Raw genomic sequence first — 17,616 nt, forward strand, 5'->3', positions numbered from 1 at the left:
AGCATAGCTGGGCTGTGTTTACTAGCAGGATGAGCCCTCCGATAGAACGCGCAAACATCCTTCGAGCTGGAATTGAACCAGCAACCCAAGGATTTGCTCATTTACATCTACAGTCTTTGGCTCTACCAGCTGAGCTATTGAAGGCTTGTCTTGGCCTTGGTGGAAAGCCTCCTAGTTTTAGCTGTTGGAGTTTTGAGCATGAGGTGAAAAGGCAATCACTGCTACCATGTGAAAAATAACTCTTGGAGAATGCGGGCATCGATCCCGCTGCCTCTCACATGCGAAGCGAGCGCTCTACCACTTGAGCTAATTCCCCTGGCGTGACAGTTGTGCCTTTAGTTTCTTGCCACACTTCATAGGGATTTTCTTATCATGTCAGGTGAGAAGCTGCATTGTTATATGGTATTTTTTTTCTGTAAGAATAGCTTTTTTTTTTTTTTTTTTTTTAAGTGTGAGTTCCATGTTGCCATAGTAGAAGATCATCGGAGGACTTTACAAGGTGAAGGGTGGCTTCCAAATACATGCACGCCTCTTCCAAGCAAAGCCTTTACATATCTACGGAGAAGACAAAAAACTCTCTGTTGATTTGTGCTTACGTTTTGATCTCCTCACTCCTCAGGTACAACGGAGGAGACCTTTCTAGAAGAGCTGTTTGTAGGTGGACGGAACGAGCATAGCTGGGCTGTGTTTACCAGCCGGATGAACCTTCCGATAGAATGCGCAAAACTCCTTCGAGCCGGAATTGAACCAGCGACCTAAGGATTGCTAACTTTCTTCTACAGTCTTCGGCTCTACCAGCTGAGCTATCGAAGGCTTGTTTTGTCCTTGATCGAAAGCCTCCTAGTTTTAGCTGTTGGAGTTTTGAGCATGAGGTAAAAAGACAATCACTGCTACCATGTGAAAAATAACTCTTGGAGAATGCGGGCATCGATCCCGCTGCCTCTCGCATGCAAAGCGAGCGCTCTGCCACTTGAGCTAATCCCCCTGGCATGACAGGTCTGCCTTTAGTTTCTTGCCACACTTCACGGTGATTTTCTCATCATGTCAGGTGAGAAGCTGCAATGCTATATGGCAATTTTTATGTAAGAATAGCTTGCTTTTTTTTTTACAGTGTGAGTTCCATTTTACCATAGTAGAAGATCATCGGAGGAGTTTAAAAGGTGAAGGGTGGCTTACAAATACATGCACACCTCTTCCAAGCAAACCCTTTACATATCTACGAAGAACCGAGGGGTAAGCAATAAAAAACCCCTTAATAGTTTGGAGACGAAAGTTGCAATGTAGCACAATATCAGTCTTATCGAAGAAATATAATGATGACCTGTATAAAAAGAATCAATTAGCAGAGGATGGTTTCGATCCATCGATCTCTGGGTTATGGGCCCAGCACGCTTCCGCTGCGCCACTCTGCTGCCGGTGGTCTGTTCGTTGAGAAGGTCTATTTATCGACTGACTTTTCAAAAGTGGCTAAAATGTATTTGGTCTTTGTGATGGAATCCATCAGCAGGAGCTTATTGTCGGCGCCTCGAGTCCTCCTGAGCATCAGCAATTGTCTCTTTGTTTTTGCTGATTTCTTTTTGTCATATTATGTTAAAAAGTTGATCTGAGAAACCTGTGCCTGGCCTGCCTGGCTGAGAGTTCCTGTAGAAAGATCTGTTTGCGTCTCTGTGGCGCAATTGGTTAGCGCGTTCGGCTGTTAACCGAAAGGATGGTGGTTCAAGCCCACCCAGGGACGATGGTCTTTTTTGCTTAAGTAGCAGCCTATGTACGAGTGAAGAAGGTTCCACGTCGTCTTTCAATTGCTCTCCCGACAAATAACTCTGTTGCTCGCTGCCTACGTTTTGAACTCCCGAGTTAGAATGGAGGATACTTTTGGAAAAGAGCTCTTTGTATGTGGACGGAAGCAGCTTAGCTGGACTGTGTTTATTCAGGGGCGATGGTCTCTTTGGCTCGAGTAGCATTCTAGGGGTGTAAAAGGTTCCACGTTAGCTTTCGGCTGAGCTGCTCTCCCAACAAAAAACTCTCTGTTGCTTTGTGCTTACGTTTTGAACTCCTCAGGTACAACGGAGGAGACCCTTCTAGAAGAGCTGTTTGTAGGTGGACAGAGGGAGCATAGCTGGGCTGTGTTTACTAGCAGGATGAGCCCTCCGATAGAACGCGCAAACATCCTTCGAGCTGGAATTGAACCAGCAACCCAAGGATTTGCTCATTTACATCTACAGTCTTTGGCTCTACCAGCTGAGCTATTGAAGGCTTGTCTTGGCCTTGGTTGAAAGCCTCCTAGTTTTAGCTGTTGGAGTTTTGAGCATGAGGTGAAAAGGCAATCACTGCTACCATGTGAAAAATAACTCTTGGAGAATGCGGGCATCGATCCCGCTGCCTCTCACATGCGAAGCGAGCGCTCTACCACTTGAGCTAATTCCCCTGGCGTGACAGTTGTGCCTTTAGTTTCTTGCCACACTTCATATGGATTTTCTTATCATGTCAGGTGAGAAGCTGCATTGTTATATGGTATTTTTTTTCTGTAAGAATAGCTTTTTTTTTTTTTTTTTTTTTAAGTGTGAGTTCCATGTTGCCATAGTAGAAGATCATCGGAGGACTTTACAAGGTGAAGGGTGGCTTCCAAATACATGCACGCCTCTTCCAAGCAAAGCCTTTACATATCTACGGAGAAGACAAAAAACTCTTTGTTGATTTGTGCTTACGTTTTGATCTCCTCACTCCTCAGGTACAACGGAGGAGACCTTTCTAGAAGAGCTGTTTGTAGGTGGACGGAACGAGCATAGCTGGGCTGTGTTTACCAGCCGGATGAACCTTCCGATAGAATGCGCAAAACTCCTTCGAGCCGGAATTGAACCAGCGACCTAAGGATTGCTAACTTTCTTCTACAGTCTTCGGCTCTACCAGCTGAGCTATCGAAGGCTTGTTTTGTCCTTGATCGAAAGCCTCCTAGTTTTAGCTGTTGGAGTTTTGAGCATGAGGTAAAAAGACAATCACTGCTACCATGTGAAAAATAACTCTTGGAGAATGCGGGCATCGATCCCGCTGCCTCTCGCATGCAAAGCGAGCGCTCTGCCACTTGAGCTAATCCCCCTGGCATGACAGGTCTGCCTTTAGTTTCTTGCCACACTTCACGGTGATTTTCTCATCATGTCAGGTGAGAAGCTGCAATGCTATATGGCAATTTTTATGTAAGAATAGCTTGCTTTTTTTTTTACAGTGTGAGTTCCATTTTACCATAGTAGAAGATCATCGGAGGAGTTTAAAAGGTGAAGGGTGGCTTACAAATACATGCACACCTCTTCCAAGCAAACCCTTTACATATCTACGAAGAACCGAGGGGTAAGCAATAAAAAACCCCTTAATAGTTTGGAGACGAAAGTTGCAATGTAGCACAATATCAGTCTTATCGAAGAAATATAATGATGACCTGTATAAAAAGAATCAATTAGCAGAGGATGGTTTCGATCCATCGATCTCTGGGTTATGGGCCCAGCACGCTTCCGCTGCGCCACTCTGCTGCCGGTGGTCTGTTCGTTGAGAAGGTCTATTTATCGACTGACTTTTCAAAAGTGGCTAAAATGTATTTGGTCTTTGTGATGGAATCCATCAGCAGGAGCTTATTGTCGGCGCCTCGAGTCCTCCTGAGCATCAGCAATTGTCTCTTTGTTTTTGCTGATTTCTTTTTGTCATATTATGTTAAAAAGTTGATCTGAGAAACCTGTGCCTGGCCTGCCTGGCTGAGAGTTCCTGTAGAAAGATCTGTTTGCGTCTCTGTGGCGCAATTGGTTAGCGTGTTTGGCTGTTAACCGAAAGGATGGTGGTTCAAGCCCACTCAGGGACGATGGTCTTTTTTGCTTAAGTAGCAGCCTATGTACGAGTGAAGAAGGTTCCACGTCGTCTTTCAATTGCTCTCCCGACAAATAACTCTGTTGCTCGCTGCCTACGTTTTGAACTCCCGAGTTAGAATGGAGGAGACTTTTGGAAAAGAGCTCTTTGTATGTGGACGGAAGCAGCTTAGCTGGGCTGTGTTTATTCAGGGGCGATGGTCTCTTTGGCTCGAGTAGCATTCTAGGGGTGTAAAAGGTTCCACGTTAGCTTTCGGCTGAGCTGCTCTCCCAACAAAAAACTCTCTGTTGCTTTGTGCTTACGTTTTGAACTCCTCAGGTACAACGGAGGAGACCCTTCTAGAAGAGCTGTTTGTAGGTGGACAGAGGGAGCATAGCTGGGCTGTGTTTACTAGCAGGATGAGCCCTCCGATAGAATGCGCAAACATCCTTCGAGCTGGAATTGAACCAGCAACCCAAGGATTTGCTCATTTACATCTACAGTCTTTGGCTCTACCAGCTGAGCTATTGAAGGCTTGTCTTGGCCTTGGTTGAAAGCCTCCTAGTTTTAGCTGTTGGAGTTTTGAGCATGAGGTGAAAAGGCAATCACTGCTACCATGTGAAAAATAACTCTTGGAGAATGCGGGCATCGATCCCGCTGCCTCTCACATGCGAAGCGAGCGCTCTACCACTTGAGCTAATTCCCCTGGCGTGACAGTTGTGCCTTTAGTTTCTTGCCACACTTCATAGGGATTTTCTTATCATGTCAGGTGAGAAGCTGCATTGTTATATGGTATTTTTTTTCTGTAAGAATAGCTTTTTTTTTTTTTTTTTTTTTTTTTTTGTGTGAGTTCCATGTTGCCATAGTAGAAGATCATCGGAGGACTTTACAAGGTGAAGGGTGGCTTCCAAATACATGCACGCCTCTTCCAAGCAAAGCCTTTACATATCTACGGAGAAGACAAAAAACTCTCTGTTGATTTGTGCTTACGTTTTGATCTCCTCACTCCTCAGGTACAACGGAGGAGACCTTTCTAGAAGAGCTGTTTGTAGGTGGACGGAACGAGCATAGCTGGGCTGTGTTTACCAGCCGGATGAACCTTCCGATAGAATGCGCAAAACTCCTTCGAGCCGGAATTCAACCAGCGACCTAAGGATTGCTAACTTTCTTCTACAGTCTTCGGCTCTACCAGCTGAGCTATCGAAGGCTTGTTTTGTCCTTGATCGAAAGCCTCCTAGTTTTAGCTGTTGGAGTTTTGAGCATGAGGTAAAAAGACAATCACTGCTACCATGTGAAAAATAACTCTTGGAGAATGCGGGCATCGATCCCGCTGCCTCTCGCATGCAAAGCGAGCGCTCTGCCACTTGAGCTAATCCCCCTGGCATGACAGGTCTGCCTTTAGTTTCTTGCCACACTTCACGGTGATTTTCTCATCATGTCAGGTGAGAAGCTGCAATGCTATATGGCAATTTTTATGTAAGAATAGCTTGCTTTTTTTTTTACAGTGTGAGTTCCATTTTACCATAGTAGAAGATCATCGGAGGAGTTTAAAAGGTGAAGGGTGGCTTACAAATACATGCACACCTCTTCCAAGCAAACCCTTTACATATCTACGAAGAACCGAGGGGTAAGCAATAAAAAACCCCTTAATAGTTTGGAGACGAAAGTTGCAATGTAGCACAATATCAGTCTTATCGAAGAAATATAATGATGACCTGTATAAAAAGAATCAATTAGCAGAGGATGGTTTCGATCCATCGACCTCTGGGTTATGGGCCCAGCACGCTTCCGCTGCGCCACTCTGCTGCCGGTGGTCTGTTCGTTGAGAAGGTCTATTTATCGACTGACTTTTCAAAAGTGGCTAAAATGTATTTGGTCTTTGTGATGGAATCCATCAGCAGGAGCTTATTGTCGGCGCCTCGAGTCCTCCTGAGCATCAGCAATTGTCTCTTTGTTTTTGCTGATTTCTTTTTGTCATATTATGTTAAAAAGTTGATCTGAGAAACCTGTGCCTGGCCTGCCTGGCTGAGAGTTCCTGTAGAAAGCTCTGTTTGCGTCTCTGTGGTGCAATTGGTTAGCGTGTTCGGCTGTTAACCGAAAGGATGGTGGTTCAAGCCCACCCAGGGACGATGGTCTTTTTTGCTTAAGTAGCAGCCTATGTACGAGTGAAGAAGGTTCCACGTCGTCTTTCAATTGCTCTCCCGACAAATAACTCTGTTGCTCGCTGCCTACGTTTTGAACTCCCGAGTTAGAATGGAGGAGACTTTTGGAAAAGAGCTCTTTGTATGTGGACGGAAGCAGCTTAGCTGGGCTGTGTTTATTCAGGGGCGATGGTCTCTTTGGCTCGAGTAGCATTCTAGGGGTGTAAAAGGTTCACCGTTAGCTTTCGGCTGAGCTGCTCTCCCAACAAAAAACTCTCTGTTGCTTTGTGCTTACGTTTTGAACTCCTCAGGTACAACGGAGGAGACCCTTCTAGAAGAGCTGTTTGTAGGTGGACAGAGGGAGCATAGCTGGGCTGTGTTTACTAGCAGGATGAGCCCTCCGATAGAACGCGCAAACATCCTTCGAGCTGGAATTGAACCAGCAACCCAAGGATTTGCTCATTTACATCTACAGTCTTTGGCTCTACCAGCTGAGCTATTGAAGGCTTGTCTTGGCCTTGGTTGAAAGCCTCCTAGTTTTAGCTGTTGGAGTTTTGAGCATGAGGTGAAAAGGCAATCACTGCTACCATGTGAAAAATAACTCTTGGAGAATGCGGGCATCGATCACGCTGCCTCTCACATGCGAAGCGAGCGCTCTACCACTTGAGCTAATTCCCCTGGCGTGACAGTTGTGCCTTTAGTTTCTTGCCACACTTCATAGGGATTTTCTTATCATGTCAGGTGAGAAGCTGCATTGTTATATGGTATTTTTTTTCTGTAAGAATAGCTTTTTTTTTTTTTTTTTTTTAAGTGTGAGTTCCATGTTGCCATAGTAGAAGATCATCGGAGGACTTTACAAGGTGAAGGGTGGCTTCCAAATACATGCACGCCTCTTCCAAGCAAAGCCTTTACATATCTACGGAGAAGACAAAAAACTCTCTGTTGATTTGTGCTTACGTTTTGATCTCCTCACTCCTCAGGTACAACGGAGGAGACCTTTCTAGAAGAGCTGTTTGTAGGTGGACGGAACGAGCATAGCTGGGCTGTGTTTACCAGCCGGATGAACCTTCCGATAGAATGCGCAAAACTCCTTCGAGCCGGAATTGAACCAGCGACCTAAGGATTGCTAACTTTCTTCTACAGTCTTCGGCTCTAGCAGCTGAGCTATCGAAGGCTTGTTTTGTCCTTGATCGAAAGCCTCCTAGTTTTAGCTGTTGGAGTTTTGAGCATGAGGTAAAAAGACAATCACTGCTACCATGTGAAAAATAACTCTTGGAGAATGCGGGCATCGATCCCGCTGCCTCTCGCATGCAAAGCGAGCGCTCTGCCACTTGAGCTAATCCCCCTGGCATGACAGGTCTGCCTTTAGTTTCTTGCCACACTTCACGGTGATTTTCTCATCATGTCAGGTGAGAAGCTGCAATGCTATATGGCAATTTTTATGTAAGAATAGCTTGCTTTTTTTTTTACAGTGTGAGTTCCATTTTACCATAGTAGAAGATCATCGGAGGAGTTTAAAAGGTGAAGGGTGGCTTACAAATACATGCACACCTCTTCCAAGCAAACCCTTTACATATCTACGAAGAACCGAGGGGTAAGCAATAAAAAACCCCTTAATAGTTTGGAGACGAAAGTTGCAATGTAGCACAATATCAGTCTTATCGAAGAAATATAATGATGACCTGTATAAAAAGAATCAATTAGCAGAGGATGGTTTCGATCCATCGACCTCTGGGTTATGGGCCCAGCACGCTTCCGCTGCGCCACTCTGCTGCCGGTGGTCTGTTCGTTGAGAAGGTCTATTTATCGACTGACTTTTCAAAAGTGGCTAAAATGTATTTGGTCTTTGTGATGGAATCCATCAGCAGGAGCTTATTGTCGGCGCCTCGAGTCCTCCTGAGCATCAGCAATTGTCTCTTTGTTTTTGCTGATTTCTTTTTGTCATATTATGTTAAAAAGTTGATCTGAGAAACCTGTGCCTGGCCTGCCTGGCTGAGAGTTCCTGTAGAAAGCTCTGTTTGCGTCTCTGTGGCGCAATTGGTTAGCGTGTTCGGCTGTTAACCGAAAGGATGGTGGTTCAAGCCCACCCAGGGACGATGGTCTTTTTTGCTTAAGTAGCAGCCTATGTACGAGTGAAGAAGGTTCCACGTCGTCTTTCAATTGCTCTCCCGACAAATAACTCTGTTGCTCGCTGCCTACGTTTTGAACTCCCGAGTTAGAATGGAGGAGACTTTTGGAAAAGAGCTCTTTGTATGTGGACGGAAGCAGCTTAGCTGGGCTGTGTTTATTCAGGGGCGATGGTCTCTTTGGCTCGAGTAGCATTCTAGGGGTGTAAAAGGTTCCACGTTAGCTTTCGGCTGAGCTGCTCTCCCAACAAAAAACTCTCTGTTGCTTTGTGCTTCCGTTTTGAACTCCTCAGGTACAACGGAGGAGACCCTTCTAGAAGAGCTGTTTGTAGGTGGACAGAGGGAGAATAGCTGGGCTGTGTTTACTAGCAGGATGAGCCCTCCGATAGAACGCGCAAACATCCTTCGAGCTGGAATTGAACCAGCAACCCAAGGATTTGCTCATTTACATCTACAGTCTTTGGCTCTACCAGCTGAGCTATTGAAGGCTTGTCTTGGCCTTGGTTGAAAGCCTCCTAGTTTTAGCTGTTGGAGTTTTGAGCATGAGGTGAAAAGGCAATCACTGCTACCATGTGAAAAATAACTCTTGGAGAATGCGGGCATCGATCACGCTGCCTCTCACATGCGAAGCGAGCGCTCTACCACTTGAGCTAATTCCCCTGGCGTGACAGTTGTGCCTTTAGTTTCTTGCCACACTTCATAGGGATTTTCTTATCATGTCAGGTGAGAAGCTGCATTGTTATATGGTATTTTTTTTCTGTAAGAATAGCTTTTTTTTTTTTTTTTTTTTTAAGTGTGAGTTCCATGTTGCCATAGTAGAAGATCATCGGAGGACTTTACAAGGTGAAGGGTGGCTTCCAAATACATGCACGCCTCTTCCAAGCAAAGCCTTTACATATCTACGGAGAAGACAAAAAACTCTCTGTTGATTTGTGCTTACGTTTTGATCTCCTCACTCCTCAGGTACAATGGAGGAGACCTTTCTAGAAGAGCTGTTTGTAGGTGGACGGAACGAGCATAGCTGGGCTGTGTTTACCAGCCGGATGAACCTTCCGATAGAATGCGCAAAACTCCTTCGAGCCGGAATTCAACCAGCGACCTAAGGATTGCTAACTTTCTTCTACAGTCTTCGGCTCTAGCAGCTGAGCTATCGAAGGCTTGTTTTGTCCTTGATCGAAAGCCTCCTAGTTTTAGCTGTTGGAGTTTTGAGCATGAGGTAAAAAGACAATCACTGCTACCATGTGAAAAATAACTCTTGGAGAATGCGGGCATCGATCCCGCTGCCTCTCGCATGCAAAGCGAGCGCTCTGCCACTTGAGCTAATCCCCCTGGCATGACAGGTCTGCCTTTAGTTTCTTGCCACACTTCACGGTGATTTTCTCATCATGTCAGGTGAGAAGCTGCAATGCTATATGGCAATTTTTATGTAAGAATAGCTTGCTTTTTTTTTTACAGTGTGAGTTCCATTTTACCATAGTAGAAGATCATCGGAGGAAAAATATGTAGATAAAATATGGTGAAAAAATATGGTGCTGAGGCAGAAAACGTAAAAAAACGTGTGCGTGTTCAAGCGTAGGTGGTATAGTGGTGAGCATAGCTGCCTTCCAAGCAGTTGACCCGGGTTCGATTCCCGGCCAACGCATTTGGTGATGCTTTTATTCGGTTTAAGGCTCATGGTTCTCTTTCGTTCTTCACACAATTTAGCAACACTGAAAATTAAAATAACAATAATGAAGAGAAAGTTTCTCGTCTTTTCAACTGTCTCACCTTAACTATATGTTCGATCACACTTGTTGATAAAAGTTTCGTAGAGTTACTGCTCATTATAAGAAAAATGCCAGGGTGCTGTTTTTGTAACACCTTAGCACAGTTGATGAGCAAAAGCACACATTTTCAGTGTGGGGGTAGGCATTGGTGGTATAGTGGCGAGAATAGTTGCTTCCCAAGCAATTGACCCGGGATCGATTCCCGGCCAATGCAGGCGATATGGGGTTTTTTTTTGCAACATGTTACTTTTTACTAAAAAGAATGAAAAAATATGGTGCTGAGGCAGAAAACGTAAAAAAACGTGTGCGTGTTCAAGCGTAGGTGGTATAGTGGTGAGCATAGCTGCCTTCCAAGCAGTTGACCCGGGTTCGATTCCCGGCCAACGCATTTGGTGATGCTTTTATTCGGTTTAAGGCTCATGGTTCTCTTTCGTTCTTCACACAATTTAGCAACACTGAAAATTAAAATAACAATAATGAAGAGAAAGTTTCTCGTCTTTTCAACTGTCTCACCTTAACTATATGTTCGATCACACTTGTTGATAAAAGTTTCGTAGAGTTACTGCTCATTATAAGAAAAATGCCAGGGTGCTGTTTTTGTAACACCTTAGCACAGTTGATGAGCAAAAGCACACATTTTCAGTGTGGGGGTAGGCATTGGTGGTATAGTGGCGAGAATAGTTGCTTCCCAAGCAATTGACCCGGGTTCGATTCCCGGCCAATGCAGGCGATATGGGTTTTTTTTTTGCAACATGTTACTTTTTACTAAAAAGAATGAAAAAATATGGTGCTGAGGCAGAAAACGTAAAAAAACGTGTGCGTGTTCAAGCGTTGGTGGTATAGTGGTGAGCATAGCTGCCTTCCAAGCAGTTGACCCGGGTTCGATTCCCGGCCAACGCATTTGGTGATGCTTTTATTCGGTTTAAGGCTCATGGTTCTCTTTCGTTCTTCACACAATTTAGCAACACTGAAAATTAAAATAACAATAATGAAGAGAAAGTTTCTCGTCTTTTCAACTGTCTCACCTTAACTATATGTTCGATCACACTTGTTGATAAAAGTTTCGTAGAGTTACTGCTCATTATAAGAAAAATGCCAGGGTGCTGTTTTTGTAACACCTTAGCACAGTTGATGAGCAAAAGCACACATTTTCAGTGTGGGGGTAGGCATTGGTGGTATAGTGGCGAGAATAGTTGCTTCCCAAGCAATTGACCCGGGTTCGATTCCCGGCCAATGCAGGCGATATGGGGTTTTTTTTTGCAACATGTTACTTTTTACTAAAAAGAATGAAAAAATATGGTGCTGAGGCAGAAAACGTAAAAAAACGTGTGTGTGTGTTCAAGCGTTGGTGGTATAGTGGTGAGCATAGCTGCCTTCCAAGCAGTTGACCCGGGTTCGATTCCCGGCCAGCGCATTTGGTGATGCTTTTATTCGGTTTAAGGCTCATGGTTCTCTTTCGTTCTTCACACAATTTAGCAACACTGAAAATTAAAATAACAATAATGAAGAGAAAGTTTCTCGTCTTTTCAACTGTCTCACCTTAACTATATGTTCGATCACACTTGTTGATAAAAGTTTCGTAGAGTTACTGCTCATTATAAGAAAAATGCCAGGGTGCTGTTTTTGTAACACCTTAGCACAGTTGATGAGCAAAAGCACACATTTTCAGTGTGGGGGTAGGCATTGGTGGTATAGTGGCGAGAATAGTTGCTTCCCAAGCAATTGACCCGGGATCGATTCCCGGCCAATGCAGGCGATATGGGGTTTTTTTTTGCAACATGTTACTTTTTACTAAAAAGAATGAAAAAATATGGTGCTGAGGCAGAAAACGTAAAAAAACGTGTGCGTGTTCAAGCGTAGGTGGTATAGTGGTGAGCATAGCTGCCTTCCAAGCAGTTGACCCGGGTTCGATTCCCGGCCAACGCATTTGGTGATGCTTTTATTCGGTTTAAGGCTCATGGTTCTCTTTCGTTCTTCACACAATTTAGCAACACTGAAAATTAAAATAACAATAATGAAGAGAAAGTTTCTCGTCTTTTCAACTGTCTCACCTTAACTATATGTTCGATCACACTTGTTGATAAAAGTTTCGTAGAGTTACTGCTCATTATAAGAAAAATGCCAGGGTGCTGTTTTTGTAACACCTTAGCACAGTTGATGAGCAAAAGCACACATTTTCAGTGTGGGGGTAGGCATTGGTGGTATAGTGGCGAGAATAGTTGCTTCCCAAGCAATTGACCCGGGATCGATTCCCGGCCAATGCAGGCGATATGGGGTTTTTTTTTGCAACATGTTACTTTTTACTAAAAAGAATGAAAAAATATGGTGCTGAGGCAGAAAACGTAAAAAAACGTGTGCGTGTTCAAGCGTAGGTGGTATAGTGGTGAGCATAGCTGCCTTCCAAGCAGTTGACCCGGGTTCGATTCCCGGCCAACGCATTTGGTGATGCTTTTATTCGGTTTAAGGCTCATGGTTCTCTTTCGTTCTTCACACAATTTAGCAACACTGAAAATTAAAATAACAATAATGAAGAGAAAGTTTCTCGTCTTTTCAACTGTCTCACCTTAACTATATGTTCGATCACACTTGTTGATAAAAGTTTCGTAGAGTTACTGCTCATTATAAGAAAAATGCCAGGGTGCTGTTTTTGTAACACCTTAGCACAGTTGATGAGCAAAAGCACACATTTTCAGTGTGGGGGTAGGCATTGGTGGTATAGTGGCGAGAATAGTTGCTTCCCAAGCAATTGACCCGGGTTCGATTCCCGGCCAATGCAGGCGATATGGGTTTTTTTTTTGCAACATGTTACTTTTTACTAAAAAGAATGAAAAAATATGGTGCTGAGGCAGAAAACGTAAAAAAACGTGTGCGTGTTCAAGCGTTGGTGGTATAGTGGTGAGCATAGCTGCCTTCCAAGCAGTTGACCCGGGTTCGATTCCCGGCCAACGCATTTGGTGATGCTTTTATTCGGTTTAAGGCTCATGGTTCTCTTTCGTTCTTCACACAATTTAGCAACACTGAAAATTAAAATAACAATAATGAAGAGAAAGTTTCTCGTCTTTTCAACTGTCTCACCTTAACTATATGTTCGATCACACTTGTTGATAAAAGTTTCGTAGAGTTACTGCTCATTATAAGAAAAATGCCAGGGTGCTGTTTTTGTAACACCTTAGCACAGTTGATGAGCAAAAGCACACATTTTCAGTGTGGGGGTAGGCATTGGTGGTATAGTGGCGAGAATAGTTGCTTCCCAAGCAATTGACCCGGGTTCGATTCCCGGCCAATGCAGGCGATATGGGGTTTTTTTTTGCAACATGTTACTTTTTACTAAAAAGAATGAAAAAATATGGTGCTGAGGCAGAAAACGTAAAAAAACGTGTGTGTGTTCAAGCGTTGGTGGTATAGTGGTGAGCATAGCTGCCTTCCAAGCAGTTGACCCGGGTTCGATTCCCGGCCAGCGCATTTGGTGATGCTTTTATTCGGTTTAAGGCTCATGGTTCTCTTTCGTTCTTCACACAATTTAGCAACACTGAAAATTAAAATAACAATAATGAAGAGAAAGTTTCTCGTCTTTTCAACTGTCTCACCTTAACTATATGTTCGATCACACTTGTTGATAAAAGTTTCGTAGAGTTACTGCTCATTATAAGAAAAATGCCAGGGTGCTGTTTTTGTAACACCTTAGCACAGTTGATGAGCAAAAGCACACATTTTCAGTGTGGGGGTAGGCATTGGTGGTATAGTGGCGAGAATAGTTGCTTCCCAAGTAATTGACCCGGGTTCGATTCCCGGCCAATGCAGGCGATATGGGGTTTTTTTTTGCAACATGTTACTTTTTACTAAAAAGAATGAAAAAATATGGTGCTGAGGCAGAAAACGTAAAAAAACGTGTGCGTGTTTAAGCGTTGGTGGTATAGTGGTGAGCATAGCTGCCTTCCAAGCAGTTGACCCGGGTTCGATTCCCGGCCAACGCATTTGGTGATGCTTTTATTCGGTTTAAGGCTCATGGTTCTCTTTCGTTCTTCACACAATTTAGCAACACTGAAAATTAAAATAACAATAATGAAGAGAAAGTTTCTCGTCTTTTCAACTGTCTCACCTTAACTGTATGTTCGATCACACTTGTTGATAAAAGTTTCGTAGAGTTACTGCTCATTATAAGAAAAATGCCAGGGTGCTGTTTTTGTAACACCTTAGCACAGTTGATGAGCAAAAGCACACATTTTCAGTGTGGGGGTAGGCATTGGTGGTATAGTGGCGAGAATAGTTGCTTCCCAAGCAATTGACCCGGGTTCGATTCCCGGCCAATGCAGGCGATATGGGGTTTTTTTTTGCAACATGTTACTTTTTACTAAAAAGAATGAAAAAATATGGTGCTGAGGCAGAAAACGTAAAAAAACGTGTGCGTGTTCAAGCGTTGGTGGTATAGTGGTGAGCATAGCTGCCTTCCAAGCAGTTGACCCGGGTTCGATTCCCGGCCAACGCATTTGGTGATGCTTTTATTCGGTTTAAGGCTCATGGTTCTCTTTCGTTCTTCACACAATTTAGCAACACTGAAAATTAAAATAACAATAATGAAGAGAAAGTTTCTCGTCTTTTCAACTGTCTCACCTTAACTATATGTTCGATCACACTTGTTGATAAAAGTTTCGTAGAGTTACTGCTCATTATAAGAAAAATGCCAGGGTGCTGTTTTTGTAACACCTTAGCACAGTTGATGAGCAAAAGCACACATTTTCAGTGTGGGGGTAGGCATTGGTGGTATAGTGGCGAGAATAGTTGCTTCCCAAGCAATTGACCCGGGTTCGATTCCCGGCCAATGCAGGCGATATGGGGTTTTTTTTTGCAACATGTTACTTTTTACTAAAAAGAATGAAAAAATATGGTGCTGAGGCAGAAAACGTAAAAAAACGTGTGCGTGTTTAAGCGTTGGTGGTATAGTGGTGAGCATAGCTGCCTTCCAAGCAGTTGACCCGGGTTCGATTCCCGGCCAACGCATTTGGTGATGCTTTTATTCGGTTTAAGGCTCATGGTTCTCTTTCGTTCTTCACACAATTTAGCAACACTGAAAATTAAAATAACAATAATGAAGAGAAAGTTTCTCGTCTTTTCAACTGTCTCACCTTAACTGTATGTTCGATCACACTTGTTGATAAAAGTTTCGTAGAGTTACTGCTCATTATAAGAAAAATGCCAGGGTGCTGTTTTTGTAACACCTTAGCACAGTTGATGAGCAAAAGCACACATTTTCAGTGTGGGGGTAGGCATTGGTGGTATAGTGGCGAGAATAGTTGCTTCCCAAGCAATTGACCCGGGTTCGATTCCCGGCCAATGCAGGCGATATGGGGTTTTTTTTTGCAACATGTTACTTTTTACTAAAAAGAATGAAAAAATATGGTGCTGAGGCAGAAAACGTAAAAAAACGTGTGCGTGTTCAAGCGTTGGTGGTATAGTGGTGAGCATAGCTGCCTTCCAAGCAGTTGACCCGGGTTCGATTCCCGGCCAACGCATTTGGTGATGCTTTTATTCGGTTTAAGGCTCATGGTTCTCTTTCGTTCTTCACACAATTTAGCAACACTGAAAATTAAAATAACAATAATGAAGAGAAAGTTTCTCGTCTTTTCAACTGTCTCACCTTAACTATATGTTCGATCACACTTGTTGATAAAAGTTTCGTAGAGTTACTGCTCATTATAAGAAAAATGCCAGGGTGCTGTTTTTGTAACACCTTAGCACAGTTGATGAGCAAAAGCACACATTTTCAGTGTGGGGGTAGGCATTGGTGGTATAGTGGCGAGAATAGTTGCTTCCCAAGCAATTGACCCGGGTTCGATTCCCGGCCAATGCAGGCGATATGGGGTTTTTTTTTGCAACATGTTACTTTTTACTAAAAAGAATGAAAAAATATGGTGCTGAGGCAGAAAACGTAAAAAAACGTGTGTGTGTGTTCAAGCGTTGGTGGTATAGTGGTGAGCATAGCTGCCTTCCAAGCAGTTGACCCGGGTTCGATTCCCGGCCAGCGCATTTGGTGATGCTTTTATTCGGTTTAAGGCTCATGGTTCTCTTTCGTTCTTCACACAATTTAGCAACACTGAAAATTAAAATAACAATAATGAAGAGAAAGTTTCTCGTCTTTTCAACTGTCTCACCTTAACTATATGTTCGATCACACTTGTTGATAAAAGTTTCGTAGAGTTACTGCTCATTATAAGAAAAATGCCAGGGTGCTGTTTTTGTAACACCTTAGCACAGTTGATGAGCAAAAGCACACATTTTCAGTGTGGGGGTAGGCATTGGTGGTATAGTGGCGAGAATAGTTGCTTCCCAAGCAATTGACCCGGGTTCGATTCCCGGCCAATGCAGGCGATATGGGGTTTTTTTTTGCAACATGTTACTTTTTACTAAAAAGAATGAAAAAATATGGTGCTGAGGCAGAAAACGTAAAAAAACGTGTGTGTGTGTTCAAGCGTTGGTGGTATAGTGGTGAGCATAGCTGCCTTCCAAGCAGTTGACCCGGGTTCGATTCCCGGCCAGCGCATTTGGTGATGCTTTTATTCGGTTTAAGGCTCATGGTTCTCTTTCGTTCTTCACACAATTTAGCAACACTGAAAATTAAAATAACAATAATGAAGAGAAAGTTTCTCGTCTTTTCAACTGTCTCACCTTAACTATATGTTCGATCACACTTGTTGATAAAAGTTTCGTAGAGTTACTGCTCATTATAAGAAAAATGCCAGGGTGCTGTTTTTGTAACACCTTAGCACAGTTGATGAGCAAAAGCACACATTTTCAGTGTGGGGGTAGGCATTGGTGGTATAGTGGCGAGAATAGTTGCTTCCCAAGCAATTGACCCGGGTTCGATTCCCGGCCAATGCAGGCGATATGGGGGTTTTTTTTGCAACATGTTACTTTTTACTAAAAAGAATGAAAAAATATGGTGCTGAGCAGAAAACGTAAAAAAACATGTGCGTGTTCAAGTGCAATTGACCCGGGTTCGATTCCTGGCCAATGCAGGCGATATAGGTTTCTTTTTTTGCAACATGTTACTTTTTACTAAAAAAAATGAAAAAATATGGTGCTCAGGCATAAAACGTAAAAAAACGTGTGCGTGTTCAAGCGTTGGTGGTATAGTGGGGAGCATAGCTGCCTTCCAAGCAGTTGACCCGGGTTCGATTCCTGGCCAACGCATTTTGTTATGCTTTTATTCTGTTTAAGGCTCATGGTTTTCTTTGTTCTTCACACAATTTATCAATACTAAAAATTAAAATAACAATAATGAAGAGAAAGTTTCTCTGCTTCATTTCAACTGTCTAACCTTAACTTTATGCCGCGTTACAGTTGTTGATAAAAGTTTAGTAGGGTTACTGCGCATTATAAGAAAAATGCCAGGGTGCTGTTTTTGTAACACCTTAGCACAGTTGATGAACAAAAGCACACATTTTCAGTGTGGGGGTAGGCATTGGTGGTATAGTGGCGAGAATAGTTGCTTCCCAAGCAATTGACCCGGGTTCGATTCCCGGCCAATGCAGGCGATATAGGTTTCTTTTTTTGCAACATGTTACTTTTTACTAAAAAGAATGAAAAAATATGGTGCTGAGGCAGAAAACGTAAAAAAACGTGTGCGTGTTCAAGCGTTGGTGGTATAGTGGTGAGCATAGCTGCCTTCCAAGCAGTTGACCCGGGTTCGATTCCCGGCCAACGCATTTGGTGATGCTTTTATTCGGTTTAAGGCTCATGGTTCTCTTTCGTTCTTCA

The 17,616-nt window shown here is 43.3% G+C and overlaps 35 non-coding genes across 35 annotated transcripts; 27 read left to right on the plus strand and 8 right to left on the minus strand.

Moving 5' to 3' along the window:
• Nucleotides 1-243: 243 nt before the first annotated feature.
• Nucleotides 244-316, minus strand: TRNAA-CGC (transfer RNA alanine (anticodon CGC)). The gene has a single exon. It is a non-coding gene; the product is annotated as a tRNA-Ala (tRNA).
• A 596-nt stretch (nucleotides 317-912) lies between these two features.
• Nucleotides 913-985, minus strand: TRNAA-UGC (transfer RNA alanine (anticodon UGC)). Its single transcript has one exon. It is a non-coding gene; the product is annotated as a tRNA-Ala (tRNA).
• Nucleotides 986-1,661: 676 nt separating this feature from the next.
• Nucleotides 1,662-1,735, plus strand: TRNAN-GUU (transfer RNA asparagine (anticodon GUU)). Its single transcript has one exon. It is a non-coding gene; the product is annotated as a tRNA-Asn (tRNA).
• Nucleotides 1,736-2,352: 617 nt separating this feature from the next.
• TRNAA-CGC (transfer RNA alanine (anticodon CGC)) lies at nucleotides 2,353-2,425 on the minus strand. The gene has a single exon. It is a non-coding gene; the product is annotated as a tRNA-Ala (tRNA).
• Nucleotides 2,426-3,021: 596 nt separating this feature from the next.
• TRNAA-UGC (transfer RNA alanine (anticodon UGC)) lies at nucleotides 3,022-3,094 on the minus strand. Its single transcript has one exon. It is a non-coding gene; the product is annotated as a tRNA-Ala (tRNA).
• Nucleotides 3,095-4,461: 1,367 nt separating this feature from the next.
• TRNAA-CGC (transfer RNA alanine (anticodon CGC)) lies at nucleotides 4,462-4,534 on the minus strand. The gene has a single exon. It is a non-coding gene; the product is annotated as a tRNA-Ala (tRNA).
• A 600-nt stretch (nucleotides 4,535-5,134) lies between these two features.
• TRNAA-UGC (transfer RNA alanine (anticodon UGC)) lies at nucleotides 5,135-5,207 on the minus strand. The gene has a single exon. It is a non-coding gene; the product is annotated as a tRNA-Ala (tRNA).
• Nucleotides 5,208-7,242: 2,035 nt separating this feature from the next.
• TRNAA-UGC (transfer RNA alanine (anticodon UGC)) lies at nucleotides 7,243-7,315 on the minus strand. Its single transcript has one exon. It is a non-coding gene; the product is annotated as a tRNA-Ala (tRNA).
• A 2,036-nt stretch (nucleotides 7,316-9,351) lies between these two features.
• On the minus strand, nucleotides 9,352-9,424 carry TRNAA-UGC (transfer RNA alanine (anticodon UGC)). The gene has a single exon. It is a non-coding gene; the product is annotated as a tRNA-Ala (tRNA).
• A 579-nt stretch (nucleotides 9,425-10,003) lies between these two features.
• TRNAG-CCC (transfer RNA glycine (anticodon CCC)) lies at nucleotides 10,004-10,075 on the plus strand. Its single transcript has one exon. It is a non-coding gene; the product is annotated as a tRNA-Gly (tRNA).
• A 440-nt stretch (nucleotides 10,076-10,515) lies between these two features.
• Nucleotides 10,516-10,587, plus strand: TRNAG-CCC (transfer RNA glycine (anticodon CCC)). The gene has a single exon. It is a non-coding gene; the product is annotated as a tRNA-Gly (tRNA).
• A 102-nt stretch (nucleotides 10,588-10,689) lies between these two features.
• On the plus strand, nucleotides 10,690-10,761 carry TRNAG-UCC (transfer RNA glycine (anticodon UCC)). The gene has a single exon. It is a non-coding gene; the product is annotated as a tRNA-Gly (tRNA).
• A 266-nt stretch (nucleotides 10,762-11,027) lies between these two features.
• TRNAG-CCC (transfer RNA glycine (anticodon CCC)) lies at nucleotides 11,028-11,099 on the plus strand. Its single transcript has one exon. It is a non-coding gene; the product is annotated as a tRNA-Gly (tRNA).
• Nucleotides 11,100-11,203: 104 nt separating this feature from the next.
• TRNAG-UCC (transfer RNA glycine (anticodon UCC)) lies at nucleotides 11,204-11,275 on the plus strand. The gene has a single exon. It is a non-coding gene; the product is annotated as a tRNA-Gly (tRNA).
• A 266-nt stretch (nucleotides 11,276-11,541) lies between these two features.
• TRNAG-CCC (transfer RNA glycine (anticodon CCC)) lies at nucleotides 11,542-11,613 on the plus strand. Its single transcript has one exon. It is a non-coding gene; the product is annotated as a tRNA-Gly (tRNA).
• A 440-nt stretch (nucleotides 11,614-12,053) lies between these two features.
• TRNAG-CCC (transfer RNA glycine (anticodon CCC)) lies at nucleotides 12,054-12,125 on the plus strand. The gene has a single exon. It is a non-coding gene; the product is annotated as a tRNA-Gly (tRNA).
• Nucleotides 12,126-12,565: 440 nt separating this feature from the next.
• TRNAG-CCC (transfer RNA glycine (anticodon CCC)) lies at nucleotides 12,566-12,637 on the plus strand. The gene has a single exon. It is a non-coding gene; the product is annotated as a tRNA-Gly (tRNA).
• A 102-nt stretch (nucleotides 12,638-12,739) lies between these two features.
• TRNAG-UCC (transfer RNA glycine (anticodon UCC)) lies at nucleotides 12,740-12,811 on the plus strand. Its single transcript has one exon. It is a non-coding gene; the product is annotated as a tRNA-Gly (tRNA).
• Nucleotides 12,812-13,077: 266 nt separating this feature from the next.
• On the plus strand, nucleotides 13,078-13,149 carry TRNAG-CCC (transfer RNA glycine (anticodon CCC)). Its single transcript has one exon. It is a non-coding gene; the product is annotated as a tRNA-Gly (tRNA).
• A 102-nt stretch (nucleotides 13,150-13,251) lies between these two features.
• TRNAG-UCC (transfer RNA glycine (anticodon UCC)) lies at nucleotides 13,252-13,323 on the plus strand. The gene has a single exon. It is a non-coding gene; the product is annotated as a tRNA-Gly (tRNA).
• A 266-nt stretch (nucleotides 13,324-13,589) lies between these two features.
• On the plus strand, nucleotides 13,590-13,661 carry TRNAG-CCC (transfer RNA glycine (anticodon CCC)). Its single transcript has one exon. It is a non-coding gene; the product is annotated as a tRNA-Gly (tRNA).
• Nucleotides 13,662-13,763: 102 nt separating this feature from the next.
• On the plus strand, nucleotides 13,764-13,835 carry TRNAG-UCC (transfer RNA glycine (anticodon UCC)). The gene has a single exon. It is a non-coding gene; the product is annotated as a tRNA-Gly (tRNA).
• Nucleotides 13,836-14,101: 266 nt separating this feature from the next.
• TRNAG-CCC (transfer RNA glycine (anticodon CCC)) lies at nucleotides 14,102-14,173 on the plus strand. The gene has a single exon. It is a non-coding gene; the product is annotated as a tRNA-Gly (tRNA).
• Nucleotides 14,174-14,275: 102 nt separating this feature from the next.
• Nucleotides 14,276-14,347, plus strand: TRNAG-UCC (transfer RNA glycine (anticodon UCC)). Its single transcript has one exon. It is a non-coding gene; the product is annotated as a tRNA-Gly (tRNA).
• Nucleotides 14,348-14,613: 266 nt separating this feature from the next.
• TRNAG-CCC (transfer RNA glycine (anticodon CCC)) lies at nucleotides 14,614-14,685 on the plus strand. Its single transcript has one exon. It is a non-coding gene; the product is annotated as a tRNA-Gly (tRNA).
• A 102-nt stretch (nucleotides 14,686-14,787) lies between these two features.
• TRNAG-UCC (transfer RNA glycine (anticodon UCC)) lies at nucleotides 14,788-14,859 on the plus strand. Its single transcript has one exon. It is a non-coding gene; the product is annotated as a tRNA-Gly (tRNA).
• Nucleotides 14,860-15,125: 266 nt separating this feature from the next.
• TRNAG-CCC (transfer RNA glycine (anticodon CCC)) lies at nucleotides 15,126-15,197 on the plus strand. Its single transcript has one exon. It is a non-coding gene; the product is annotated as a tRNA-Gly (tRNA).
• A 102-nt stretch (nucleotides 15,198-15,299) lies between these two features.
• On the plus strand, nucleotides 15,300-15,371 carry TRNAG-UCC (transfer RNA glycine (anticodon UCC)). The gene has a single exon. It is a non-coding gene; the product is annotated as a tRNA-Gly (tRNA).
• Nucleotides 15,372-15,637: 266 nt separating this feature from the next.
• TRNAG-CCC (transfer RNA glycine (anticodon CCC)) lies at nucleotides 15,638-15,709 on the plus strand. Its single transcript has one exon. It is a non-coding gene; the product is annotated as a tRNA-Gly (tRNA).
• A 104-nt stretch (nucleotides 15,710-15,813) lies between these two features.
• On the plus strand, nucleotides 15,814-15,885 carry TRNAG-UCC (transfer RNA glycine (anticodon UCC)). Its single transcript has one exon. It is a non-coding gene; the product is annotated as a tRNA-Gly (tRNA).
• Nucleotides 15,886-16,151: 266 nt separating this feature from the next.
• TRNAG-CCC (transfer RNA glycine (anticodon CCC)) lies at nucleotides 16,152-16,223 on the plus strand. Its single transcript has one exon. It is a non-coding gene; the product is annotated as a tRNA-Gly (tRNA).
• A 104-nt stretch (nucleotides 16,224-16,327) lies between these two features.
• Nucleotides 16,328-16,399, plus strand: TRNAG-UCC (transfer RNA glycine (anticodon UCC)). Its single transcript has one exon. It is a non-coding gene; the product is annotated as a tRNA-Gly (tRNA).
• Nucleotides 16,400-16,665: 266 nt separating this feature from the next.
• Nucleotides 16,666-16,737, plus strand: TRNAG-CCC (transfer RNA glycine (anticodon CCC)). Its single transcript has one exon. It is a non-coding gene; the product is annotated as a tRNA-Gly (tRNA).
• A 580-nt stretch (nucleotides 16,738-17,317) lies between these two features.
• Nucleotides 17,318-17,389, plus strand: TRNAG-CCC (transfer RNA glycine (anticodon CCC)). Its single transcript has one exon. It is a non-coding gene; the product is annotated as a tRNA-Gly (tRNA).
• Nucleotides 17,390-17,492: 103 nt separating this feature from the next.
• TRNAG-UCC (transfer RNA glycine (anticodon UCC)) lies at nucleotides 17,493-17,564 on the plus strand. Its single transcript has one exon. It is a non-coding gene; the product is annotated as a tRNA-Gly (tRNA).
• The last annotated feature ends 52 nt before the right edge of the window (nucleotides 17,565-17,616 follow it).

Source organism: Anomaloglossus baeobatrachus, chromosome 3, assembly GCF_048569485.1.
Source record: "Anomaloglossus baeobatrachus isolate aAnoBae1 chromosome 3, aAnoBae1.hap1, whole genome shotgun sequence".
Taxonomy (NCBI): Eukaryota; Metazoa; Chordata; class Amphibia; order Anura; family Aromobatidae; genus Anomaloglossus; species Anomaloglossus baeobatrachus.